The 13,708-nt window shown below is 38.8% G+C and overlaps 1 pseudogene; it reads right to left on the minus strand.

Annotated features, from left to right (window-relative positions):
- Positions 1-600: 600 nt before the first annotated feature.
- LOC128938729 (PWWP domain-containing DNA repair factor 3A-like) lies at positions 601-11,897 on the minus strand (annotated as a pseudogene).
- Positions 11,898-13,708: the final 1,811 nt, after the last annotated feature.

The following is a 13,708-nucleotide window of genomic DNA, read 5'->3' on the forward strand; positions in this document are numbered from 1 at the left end:
CAATGAGGTTTCCCCTCAGTCTCCTCTTCTCCAGGCTGGGCAAACCAAGTGACCTCATCTGTGTGTTTTTATAAGTTTTGCTGCTGTTTTACTGTAAAAGTTAGTCAATGTTAGTTAGGAATGATGGTTCAGTCCATGTATCTCCATTCTATCTCCTCATGATGGTTTCTCCTAAGTTGCTGACTCCTAAGTTTTCCTGCCACTTGGCTGTCACTCAGCGTGTCCATCTCCCTGCTCTTCCTCTCCTTTCCTTGTATGGCCCTGTCAATCCAAGTTGTGCTGCCCCCCACTCCTGTCTGTCAATCCAGAGCCACCCATTTTATTCCAGAATGTTTTATGCCAATCAACCTGGTTCTAACAGTTGATTTGTTCTTAAAGCTTCTCCCCTTCCCTGGGGGGAGTGTTAACTCCATTGGTTTTTTCAGGTTCCATATTCCTCCCCAAGTGTTTCCCCATTGTTTGTGTGATGTTCCCACCCCTTAGAATGGCTCCCTTTAAGAACCCTTGCCAAACCCCTTTTCTTTGTCACTCGTTCCTGACCTATTCACGGAATAAATCTTGTTTGGAGTGCAAATGAGTGTCCTCTGAGTGTCCTCTCTTTCAGTCCTTTGCCGTGGTATCCTGGTGGTGGACTGCTGCAGTGTCACCCATGCCGCTGCACTCGCTGCCACCTGAGCAGCCTTGGCAGAGGCCTGGGGGCAGCCTCTCTTGTGTGTCCCTCCAGTCCCTCAGGGAGCTTTGCTGGGTGGCATTCCACTGCTCTCTGTCCACAGGAGAACCGCACTCACCCTCTCCACACAACTTGTCCCTTCCAGGCTGTTCGCCAACCTGTTTAGGAAAGTTATCGTAGGCATTAAAAATATAGAGATGGACAATTAGCTTAATGTAATGTAGATAAATTGACAAAACCCACAGGTCAAGTTTCAGAAAATGCTAAGAATTCATTCCCTGAACAACTAAAGGTTTTTAAGTTCTCAAATTAAGACAATTTTTTATTAAAATCCTTGTTTAAGAATCCTAATTGTGGCTTGCCTTGAGCTGTGGCTGTCGCTCCTTTGATTCATTGATTCTTTTCTAGCAGTGGTAGTTGTTCCATAACTACTTCAGCTTCAGTCATTTTGCCACAACTCCTGATGAAGTTTTGAAACCACAAAAAAGGCTTTTGAAGGGTAATCTTACAAATAACTGCCTTTAAAAAGCTGTTAAGGGAAGGATAATCTCAGATTCAGTTTAGTATCTTAGTGTAGGATGTATGTTCAATAGCTGTCTACTCTTTTTCTCTGAGTCTCATTGCTCTTATAATGATGTAGTGTTATATTTTTGTGTTATAACAAGTTTTATATGCATATATCTATATTGCAATTATTCAATACTATAGTATAATATTAGCGAATGATTAAAAATATTTGAAGTATAGAAATTTCTCTATCTGTATATTCTAGTGTTTCTACATTAAAAAAAAGGGATTCACATGTAATAATTTTAATAAATTGAGACATTCTGAACTACAAATATTAGATCCAGAGGAATTTGGAACTTTTTCTAACACTTTAACCAATAAGTCTGACTTATTATTAGCCAAGTTTTGAAGAATATGAAGCCTGTTTCACATGGGATAATTTATCAGTATTAGGACATTTCAGTTTAGTGAAAAATTCTTATACTATTAAGAGTAATGTCTGGGATTATATTCCTTTACCAATCAGTAATTGGGTTTAAGAGTTGAAACCATATGCAGCTGCACGGTGTCACCTAATTTCCTAAATAACATAATGATGCAGTCTGTTAGTGACACTGGCACTGCAGTAGCAATCTCCAGTCTTTTTTTCCACAGCAGCTATATAAAAATTGTTGTCCTTTAGTGTAATAATTCCATTACATGTACCTTGGTCGGTAAGTAGTTTAGTGGATGGGGAAGGATACTATCCGTCTTGAGATTGGTGCCTCTAAGAGAAGTCAGACACTAATATCTATATTAAAAGAACCTCAAAAGTTTCTGTAAATTTGAATCTGGGGAATCAGCAACCTTCTCCTACTTGATCTTTATTCCTTGTCCTCTCCTCTCTCAGAAAAAGGTCTAGGATGGAGAATGGTATCATCAGTTAAAGTTATCTCCTAAAAAGAGCATGGGGGAGGAAAGGAAGTTAATCCCTATGCTCCTTCTAAGTTAGTGGATTATAACAGACAGTTTGGACTGAAAACCAGAGATGATATAGACTGGATAAAAGCTTGGACAACATCTTTGAAGTCTGTTCAGAAGCAGACACGCAAGTGTTCAGAGAAAAGTGCTTTGAAACTGAGGGTATGAGAGACATCATCTCAAATACTGTTACTCTTTCAACATGAAGTAAATCCCCTTACAAAGCCATACAAGTTTGCCTGTATGAACCACAACTTACACAACACATTTTTCTACTGATGTGAAAGTTTAGCAAAGCAGGTTCACATCCAGACTTGAGTTTAGCTGTGTGAATGTCCATCCTGATCTTGGTAAACTGCAGAGCTGTTAACTAGTTGCCGAATTAACTCCTTCACTGACACTGAATATTAAGTTTCTTCTCCAGTTCTGGCCTTACCACTCTTCATAATTTTACCTCAAAACATGAGATACCCACTGATTTGTGTAACACTGTATCTTCCAATTTACATCTTGAAGTCAGCTTATATTTTAAGCCTTTGTAATTCATGGGCACGGGAAAGGGTAAAAAACTAAAATGCATTTCATTTGAAGGAAAGTCAGAAGTTAAACACTAAAATACCTCTATTTATTACAAAGTGTGAGTTCAGGACTATTTCAATATAGCAAAGATCCTTAGCTATTACTTGTTTTAACAGGTTACACCAAAAGTCCTGGGCTTTAATACTCTTTATAGTCTATTTTGTTCTTTACACAGACAGTGCCAGTTCACTCCATCAGTTACTAACATCCACCAACTTTAATCTGCCATGGGGATTAATGAACAACACCTGACACAATGACTTCCCAGAATGCCTGGAGCTTTAAACACTTTTATTTTAAAATAAATTACACCATTAAGCAGAATGAAATAAAAGGGATCTGTTTCTGTATTCTGCATCCTGAGTCTATAGAGATCTGACAGAGACATCTCACATGTAACAGTGACTACAGAAAAATAAACCTTGATTGTTGCCAGATAGTTGCTGTCCTAGAGAAAAAGGTTACCTAGATTGAAAATCTAATACCTCTACCTGATAAACAAATTTTGCTTCAAAGTGGCATTATACGTACTTTATTTGCAAGTAAATATTTTATTCCTCCAGGATTGGAAATATATTTCCAGTATACAGATTTCCTGAGTGAAACAACAGAATGGGGATATTTTTTTTTATATGTTGTCACTCTGCGCACTGAAGCAGAGAATGATGGTTTAAAGTAATAAACATACTAGACCTGAATAATGTAACTGATTCCACATTCTAAACAAATTTATATACTTCCATGCTTCATAAATCAATTCCATCCATTTCTTTTCCAACTCTGAAATCTATTCTTAATTTCAAATGGTGTTTTCTGAGTTCTGTATTTCATAACCTTTCCATATAAATTATTCTTTCTCCATGTCCATCTTGCGCATTACTTACCCTTTATAATTTTCTTAGAATTTTTGCTAGTTGAATTGCTATTCACACAATAATCTCACAGACTTCTTATTTTTAGATTGTTTAGGGAGAAATAATTGAAAATAATCAATATTGGAGTTTTGAATGTCATTGGTTACTTTTGATTGAATTCCATGAAGCACATAAGGTATTTTGTTCCAGAAGTGAATCAGCTCAACTTTTCTGTTTTGGTTCAAATAATTGTGTTTACAAATGTCTATGAATATATTTCATTTAAATGAACTCTCTGAGGGAACAATCTGCTAGTAAGCCCTTGTATGATAATACTCAGTGAAGGGAATGCAGAAAGCTATGACTGAAGAAGAAGAGAATTTTATTTACAATTTAGAACAGGCATGCATGGCTGTATTTTTATTATTTGCTCTGTTCCAGTTTCACCTAATGAAAAGAGATAAGCCTTTACATTAGATTTTTTGCTGTAATTGTAGGAACTACAAGTATGGAAGTTTGTCAAGAATACAAGTTTCCCATTGGCACATGTCAAATCAGATTTCAAATATTATAATAATAAATATTATTACCCAATAATATATGCAATAATCACCAATTCAAAGCTCCATTCCAATCTGTGCAAATAGATTCTGAAATATGCAATATCATATCCCAAGGCAATTCTATATTTAGCATAATAAATGTTATAAGAATCCAAGGTCATTAAGAACAGCCATTTAAATAACATTAATCCTTGGTTTAAAAGTCATCATAGATATTTGGAATCTAACTTGTCCTGGTATATTAAATTCTGACCTGAGTTGTTGGAAAAAAGTACAGTGAGCGTACATGGCAACAGCAAGAATATCTGGAAATTTTTCTTTTCTTCATTGGCACAAGGAAGCTGCTGGAAAACTTACAGATGCACAAATGTGAAAAACCATAGACTGTATAAAATTAAGTTAGCTGGCATTTGTTGCTAGCTGAATTGCTGCTAGCAAAGTCCAGGGTAAGGATGAAAAAAGGGCCTTTGCATAATATCCACATATGTTTTATTCAGCCACATGGTGGTTTATTTTTTTTTTTTCTCTTTTTTTTTGTGGGTTCGTTTCCCAGTGATCAATAATGTGAGACAGAGACAGACAGGATCTTACAGCTTTATCTGAAGGGAATATTTTTGTTTAAGCAAACCTGGATTCCTTCTCCATGGAATTTTACTTGTCATAACAAAACAAGAATCCAAATCTTTGTGATCCAGGTGGCAGCTCTGGGCATCAATCTGATTTCCCACCTTTGGAGACCCATGAGGCAGGAAGGGAGAAGCCCCAGGAGCCTTCCCTGCCAGGAACACCCTGGTTTTATCAGGAGCAAGGAGGCCACCAGGCACCACTGGCCACAAAGCAGACCAAGATCCCTTTTCAAGTCGGGTGTTTGGCTAAAAGAGTCCACGTGGAAGTCAGTGGAGCAGCAGAAGCTCTGCACAGCACTGGGGTCTCTGGCATCCCCCCAGGAGGGCACTGATGGATGAGGATCTGGCAGATCCTGAACATGGTGAGGCCATGGGAAGCACCAAGGGTTGAGAGCCAGCTGGGGCTGGGAGCAGAGGATTTGGGAATATACACACAGACCTTACAAATAATGCCACGTTTTATACAATCACCACTGGTTATTTACACCTGGCCCCAGGACAGCCCCAGGCACTCCTCAGCTCTCCACAGGCTCGGGCTCTGTCTAGAGCTTTTTGCTTCCCAGAACTTGTTATCAAACAACTCTCTCTCTTTTGCTCACAGGTGGTCCTTTAATGTACTTCTCTTCTGCCTTCTCATAATCGATGTCATCCATGACAGCAGTGGCACAGATGATGGCCTCAGGTACATTTGAGATGAATCTGATGCCATTCCCCAGGATCTGGTGCAGGTTCTTGGTCCATCTTCCTGTACACATCCTTTAGGTACCCAACCACCAGGTCCAGCTGATGCTCATCTTCCAAATAAGTCTCCACACAGGTCACGTACCAGCTGGAATTCAGGAATTTCTTCAGCCAGGGTGATTGTTTCCCAGTTTTCAAGATCCCCAGGAGATGCCCTTCAGCCCCTTTTGTCTTCACTATGAGCTCCACCAGCTTCTTGTTCCCCCCAGGCAGTTCTGGTCCTGTCAGGGAGGAGCTTCCTCAGGAGTTTCTGGGGGGAGGTGTCTGAGGAAGACTGTCCAGCCCCTTTCTCCCCTGTATTTGGGAATGGTATCTGCACCACATTCTGGTATCACTTTTTCCTCACTAGGTAGCAGATATCAGTAGCCCACTTGTATCCAATAGTCCAGAATCAGATGGAGGCACCACTCGATTTCCCTGGAATAGTTCTCCTTGACTCGTTCAATGAGCTCCTGCTTCTCCTCACAGTCAAAGTGCTTCAGGCTCTTCAGAGACACCGAGAAAACTTTTTTCTTCTCATTTGTGGTGCCCTCTGTGAAGAGCACACAGGTCCTCCAGTGCTTTCTCTTCACTGCTTTCACCACTGCTGGCCAGTACAGATCCTGACACCGCTTGTACCACACCAACATCCCTTCCTCGAAGAATTTGGGTTCTTGATGGGACAGAATGCTTGGGAAATTTTTCTCCTCTTCATCTGCCAGAGGTGAGAGTAGAGGGAGGCTTTCTGAGGAAAAGATCCTGGAAGAAATCCCAGAGGGTTCCAGCCCTTCATCTTCCTCTGAGTCAGGGGCTTTATTCCCAGCCAGGTGTGAGGGATCCTGGTTTTTCTCCTCCTGAGGCTAAGGGAAGGCACCAGTAGGCCCAGGTGAGGATCCAGGGTGGTTCCTGCATTTCCTTCTGTGCCTGAGGCCACACCTGACCCATCTGTGTGTTTTCCACCCTCTGCCTCTCTCCTTCCATCCAGCTGCTTTGCCAGGCTCTCACTCTCACTGCTGATGCTTTTCTCCAACTCGTCTGAGGCAGTTTCACAGGAGGAATCCAGAAATGTTCTCCCAGGCTGAGTTCCTGTTTTTCTGGAAGGTTCCATGGTGCCAGATTTAGAGAGGACAGAGGGAGACCCCTCCTCAAGAGCTACCTGGGCTTGATCCTGGGGGGAATCATCCCTTCATCATCTTTTTCTTCCATGCTGACTGCTTCCAGCCTCTGGCTTACAGGAGACTCCATTCCCCATTTTGGGCTGGTTTTTCCTCTGTCTAGGTGATGATTTTGGTTCGGTTTTTTTGCAGTTGTGACTGTCAGGGGCTGGTGCCACACTGAAGTCTCTGGCCCCACACCTGGTAAGGTTTGTTCCACTCCCACGTATTGTGGCAGGGCTTGCTCCACTTCCAGGTGCTCTGGAAGGGTTTGTGCCACTTTCAGGTGCTTTTCCACCCTCCCCTGGAGCACAGAACCTCACTGGCTGTGTGCTTTGGGATCATCCTTCAGCCCACAGTTATTCTGGGATTTTCTTTTCATCTAGGCAGTCTCAGGTTCTGACTTTTAGAGCAAGAGCGCAACAAGAAGCTGTGGGAGGGGTGGGTGGGGCAGATTTCTCCTGGGAAAATTCGGGATTTGGTCCTTCTGCAGATGCCATTTGACTGCTGGAGTCAGTCTGATGGAGAATATCCAGGGAATTTTAAGGGAACAGTGATATTACAACTCCTCCATGGCCTCACACACTTTTCTTGTGCTCCAGCTGTGGAGGCAATGGCTACAGGCATTGACCAAGGGCCTGATCCCAGTGACTACAATGCCAGACTGGGCATTGAAAGTAAATGAGAATTATTTTCTGTGTTCTTTTCCTCATTAAATGAATTAACAAGTAGGTTTCTGTTGCCATCAGATGATACTACAATGAGCAGAAGCCTTTGAAAAAAAAATTGCGGTATAGAGGTCCTTAAAATTTTAGAGCAATGCAGACATGGTAATGAGAAGAGCTGATGTGCTTTTTTATCCAATATGTAACATCAGTCTTAATAATTTCTGACACTACAGTCTTTATATTATGAGAATTTTTGTAAGAAAAATAACAACCAACTAAACAAAAAACCAGTTCCATGTCTTTTCTTGTAAATGTGGTTCAACTGTTCCTCATCAGAAGCAGTTGAAAGACTGCTTAAAAAGCATGTAGGCAACACTTCTAACTAAAATCAACATTTGTTTCGGGAAAAGTGTTTCAATAAAGCTATGGGCCAGCTGGAGAAATCCAGTGATAAATAACAGGTAAGATCAACAGTCTGAAAATCATGATGATAAGGATAGACAGGAAAAAACAGCCTTAAGAAGGGTATGCAGAAGGAAAATGTAGCAACAGTCATCAAATATGCAAATTATTGCTGCACACAAAAGAAGGCTTTGAAAATCTGCTCTCTGTATCTTACTTGGGAATAAGACTAGCTAAAGTGATTTATATTAGACATTACAAAAAAATTAAATGGCAAACATTAAATATGACGAACCTAAATATTGGAAAAAGTAATCTCTGGAAGGGTCTGGATTACCCACTATTAGAGATTTTTATGAACAGGTTTTGTTGACCAATGGTACAGAATAACAAGCATAGAGGTGGAGGCCAATTTACTCTAGAGAAGAATCTGTTCCTATAGCAAAACTCTTTCGGATCATCTGTGAAACAAATACTCAGTCTCTCTCTCCCTCTTGAAATCAGTGCTCATTTTGCTTTAGGGGTATAGAGAGTCTTTAAAGATCCAGCACAACTAGAACAAGGTGTGGAGGAACTTTGTTTCAGTTGAAAGCTCATTTTTATTATTATTTCATTGGCTCATGATCTATAAAGAGATAGGTTTCCACTGTGTATTCTGCTGGAAATATTTTGTGGAATTCAACAGGAAACCATGCTTTGATGCAGACTTTTCAAGTAATTTCTGCTTTGATGTCTAGTCATAGGCAGTAAAGGCTGCATGTTTACATGTCTAACTTCAGAAGTCTTAAACTGTTGTGTAAGTCTACGACAATCAAGTTCCTTTCAAATTTTTTGGGCAGAAATAATCACTTACACAGGACAAGCCATCTTGTCTCAACCAAAATGTTTAAAATATCTAATCCAGGCCAGGCCAGTTTTCCTACAGGAATGACACATACCTCTTTGACTTCTCAGAATTCAAGGACAACCACATCATATTTAAGCAGTAAAGTGTTAATATACCTGAATTTTTCTACTGCTATCCCTCTAAGTTTCATCCTGTGTCTCTTTTAACCACCTCCCCACCTTGTCTTCACCCAGGTGAATTACTTTAATCTCATAGTATGGTTTTACATGGTAAAATTACCAGAATGACGCAAGTTGAACAAACAAAAATTATGTCTGTATGAAATAAATTCTAAGATTTCTCTCAGAGGAATGTTTTTACCATTTGCAGCTGTAACATGATCCACACATGGGGTGATCTAGGTAGCCCAGCTCTTAAGGCAGGACTGTGACTCTGTGGGATGTGCACAGAACAAGCGAGGGGATTTGCTCCTAATGTACCTGAGAGAAGACCTCTCAGACCATTGAGTCCATGCTGCCAAATCCACCACTAAACCATATCCCTAAGCACCACATCTTTATGCTTTTAAATACTTCCAGGCATGATAACTCTACCACTTCCCTGGGTAACCTGTTCCTGATGTTTGACAGCCCTTTCAGTAAAGAATTTTTTCCTAATATCCAAATTAAGCCTCCAGTGGTGCAATTTGAGAGCATTTCGCCATTGTCCTGTCACTTGTTACTTGGGAGAAAAGACCAACTGCCACCTCTCTACAACCTTTCAGGCAGTTATAGAGAACGATAAGATCTCCCTGAGCCTCAGTTTCTCCAGGCTAAAGAATCCCAATCCCAGTTCTCTCAGCTGCTCCTCAGGAGATTTGTGTTCCAGACCCTCTGCCAGCTTCATTGCCCCTCTCCTGACGTGCTTCAGTGCCTCAATGTCCTTCTTGTTGTAACCATGTGACAAAAGGATAGCCACTATCAGCCAGGCTATCCAGAGAATTAACCAGAAGAAGAGAAATTCTGTTGAATACAGTAAAAGAAATAGAAATACAGAAGGATCCAGCCTGGAAAAGTGGTATAGAAGCAGCATGAAGAGTTGCCAGGTGAGGCAGCAGCCCTTGGCTGGAAAGAGGACGCCTGCAGGGGTGCACAGCAGGGCAGGGAGCGTTTGGCACTGCCCAGGGACAGTGAGGAGCTGCCTGAGACGTGGGACGTGCAGGGGATGTGGGGAGGAGGTGCTTTTGGGGGCTGGGAGATATGTAGCTGTTTATTAATTCTCTCCAAGGGTCTGGTAACATGATTTATCAGTTACATTACCAATATTGATCCCGAGTCTAAAGTTCACTGTGGATTAATTACATGTCATTAATAAATTAATAAAATATTTCGATTCCAATCCTGGACAAAGCTATGAGAACTCACTTGTTTTTTCTTGGTGTCTGCCTTCCTAGGGAAGGATGCTTAGCAACCAGCTAGGATAAGCAGTGAATTATTTGTACACTGGAAATAATAAAGGAAAACCCTATTCATCAGGAGTGGTGAGAACTTTAAAATGTTTAGAATTGTATATTGGAGTAATTAGAAGTCTCTCAAAGTAGCCTGAAAGACCTGGGAAAATCAAAGGAATTACTTCCACCTTTCTCTCATCTGTATTTGTGGTACTATTGGACTAGATTTTTTATTAATATATCATTAATACCCAACATTGATATCAGCACACAGTACTAATAGAAATAGAACCACATTTTTGTGTTAGGCATGTATGCTGGAGAGTTTTCTTTTGTATTTCTGGCATTTTTTAATTTTCAGTTTTTAAGATAATTTCTCTCAGGGGATGACTTTAATTTGATCCTGTTACTCATATTGCTCATCCAGACTTAGGAATCTGGGATGAGGGAAATGGGAGGGGAAGCACACAAGATTTTTTTTTCTTTCTAAATGAAAACCAGATCTGTTCAAAGATTTGACTTGTAGTTAAAGAATAAACATACTGTACCACACTCCAAAGGAAAAAAAATACAATGCTAAATTGTTCTAATGATAATTACTTGCATTAAAAAACTCAAACCCAAAAAACTCCCAAACAAACAAGCAGCCTCAAAAAACTCCAATGGAATTAAAACAGGCAGAGCAACTGATGTTTTTCCAAACTCTGTTTTCCACTGAAAAACAAGTAAATGGTTAAAGGCACGATTAAGATCCTTCCACATTACAGTTTCTAGCTGTGAAAACATATCAGTCATTTATGCAGATTTTATCTATATGTGCCTAATCTGCACACATATATTTACACACCCAATGGTACACACACTCAGGAAATGAAGGTAGGGTAGAAAGACTGCAAAGTTCCAAGGAAGTATGTTTATCAAATTAATGAATAAATTAATTCTCAATATTTGTGGAAACAAAAATGCAAAATTTCTATGCAACCCTTTCCTTAAGTCATATTTTCCTAGCCCACCTGGAAGTGTTGGTTAAGGAGTGTTGTAGACCATGTAAACAAAATCTTCAGAAAAATCATAATGAAATCATATTCCAGAAACTTATTTTATTTTAATGCATTCTTTGCTCAAATTGGCATCATAATGTATCTAAATAATTAGTCTGTGCAGCATTGCAGGAAAAAAAGATTAAAACACAAAAAAGCCATTCCCTGACTCCTAGTTAAGCAATTCCCTGACCTAGTTAAGTAGACTCTCTAGTTTTGCCACTGTCATGTGTTCTATGCTCATGAATCAGGACCCTGAATTACAAGAGGAGCTTAAAGATCATACTTATGTTATTTTTCTGTATATCAACTTCCATTAATAATATTAAAGCAGGCTTAAGGAGGTTTGATTTGCCTCCTAGTTTTCAAACATATAACCTTAACATTTCTATACTAAGTATACTCATTTAATTATTTAATCTTAAGTAACAAACTTCAGTGCTGGAACATTCTCTCAGGCTTTCCTTTCCAAAATACAACTTAAAAATAATACTAGCATGAAAACTGAAGTTCTTGGAGCAATTTTGGAACTAGACTAAAAGAGGGAATGCGTTTTCTGTTCCAGAAACACACAAACACAACTCAGAAGAAAAGGACTGTCTGACTTTTTCTCTGATCCTAGGCCTGTGGCTATCACCTAGGCTATCACCAGGATTTATCAATTTTAAAATATGCTAATGAAGGCACTCCATTTTTGATCATCATCAACAAAATGATCTTTATTACAATGTTTGCTACATATAAAATGTTCGTGCCTGCATCTGTATGAAGCACATACCAAAGTGGTGGTAGATGCCCCATTGCTGGAAACACTGAAGGTCAGGTTGGACGGGGCTCTGGGCAGCCTGAGACAGCTGAAGATAACCCCTGATCATTGCAGAGGTGTTGGACTAGATAATCTTTAAAGGTCCTTCTCAACCCAAACTGTTTTGTCCTTCGATGGCTCTATGAGTCTAAACTATATTTTCTGCTGTATTAAAGGTTCTGCTATTATTGTTAGCTCTGTAAGCTCAATGTCTATATTATATATATCCTCTGAAACAGCCTTTCCTATGCTGCATTGCTATTACAACTCAGTAATAGCAATTTCAACAAATTTCAGTACTTTCATTTGTTTACTTTCAAAACTTTTCATGATTGTCAAATGGTAGGTCTGTAGCACTTGTTCCAAGTTTATCAAGAAGTCCTAGCACCCTTCCCATTTCAGCAGTTACAGTAAAACTTCATGGATTTCACCTGCTGTAATACAGTGGCTATAGCTATGTGTAAAGGCAATTCCTTTTTTTTTTTTTTTCAGTACAAATGACCATCTGGAAAAAGAGAAAGCAAGTGTTTAGAAGAATTCACGCTGTGCTTCAGAAAACATGTTTTCACCTTGTACAAGCCCAAGGTGAAAAAATGACCAGTATAGGTGGGTTACAAGTCCTTGTCCAAAGATGAGCTCCAGAATCTCTTGCAAAAATCTAGAAAAATCCATGAAACTACTCTCTAAGTCTTTTAATTGTCTCTTACTATTATAGTTTATTTCCCCCAAGTTTATCTTAGAGGACAGATTTTAGCTATTGAGTGTCTCTAGATATTTAAAAGAAACATATTAATCTTACTGGGTAATTCTATATATAAATAGGATAACATAAAAAAAATTCATAAATTGAAGCTATAATCACCCAGCACCCATTGGAATTACGTTCTTTGTATAATAATGTGCTCTTCAAATCAACATTTGCTTTTGTTTTTTCTGACCACATGAAATTACATTTTTCAGGAAAATCCAACTACTAGCAGACAGAGACTATTTGAACATACATAGAGCAAAGTTTTCCTGGATAATTTAATAAACATAATTTAAAAAAATAAAGCAAATTTAGTAGCATGAGTTTGAAGAAGTAATTTTAATGGTAAGTAACAAAACTTATGTTTCATTATTGATATTTTCTTTGTTTATTTTAACAGTTGTCTTTTCTCAGTATAGGTGTGTTCATTCTGGTGTTTTTTTGAGGAAGGGAATGTTTATATTTTCTTCTAAAATGCAATGGTTTAAAATATTTTTTCTTTTAATTCCTCACTTCATTGGCAGATTTCCCTGTTCCAATAAATACTTTAGACAACTCAGAGCAAACTTTACATTAAAGGTGACCTTATCAACATATCCCTGCTTTCACTTATTTAGTTATAATCAAAACCTGTTCTGACACATGAAAGATGTTCTCATTATGCAAAAAATGTCTGGACTGGCATAATAATTTGAAAGACATCCAACAACTTCACCCTGTTGCTAATACTGAAATATCTCTTCTCACTACCTTGCTGCTTGATTCTGTGTATTTGAGGTTCAGTGCAAAACCCACAAGGGGTTTTACTCTTGCTCATTTTACCAGTTTCATCATCCTATTGATTTTTTCCCAAAATTGCCCTAAACCAGTACAATCTGTAACACATCAGTCAACAGATAGTTGCAGCATATGTCATTTTCTTCTAAAGAAGAACAAGTAAACTCACAAAAGTAAATATGAATGGACCTAAACATCTTGAAAATATAAGGTACTTTTAAAATTCAAACTTTTCATTTTGCAGCTTAATTTAAATTTCCATTCTTGATGATCCATAGTCATTTTCTTTGTAGATCAGTTGAAGTTTTGTGAGCAAGATCTTACTTACATTCAAATGAGAAGTTATTTAGCTCACA

The sequence above is a fragment of the Melozone crissalis genome, unplaced genomic scaffold, assembly GCF_028551555.1.
Source record: "Melozone crissalis strain CALT ecotype California unplaced genomic scaffold, PUWL_Pcris_2 ptg000027l_1, whole genome shotgun sequence".
NCBI classification, from domain to species: Eukaryota; Metazoa; Chordata; class Aves; order Passeriformes; family Passerellidae; genus Melozone; species Melozone crissalis.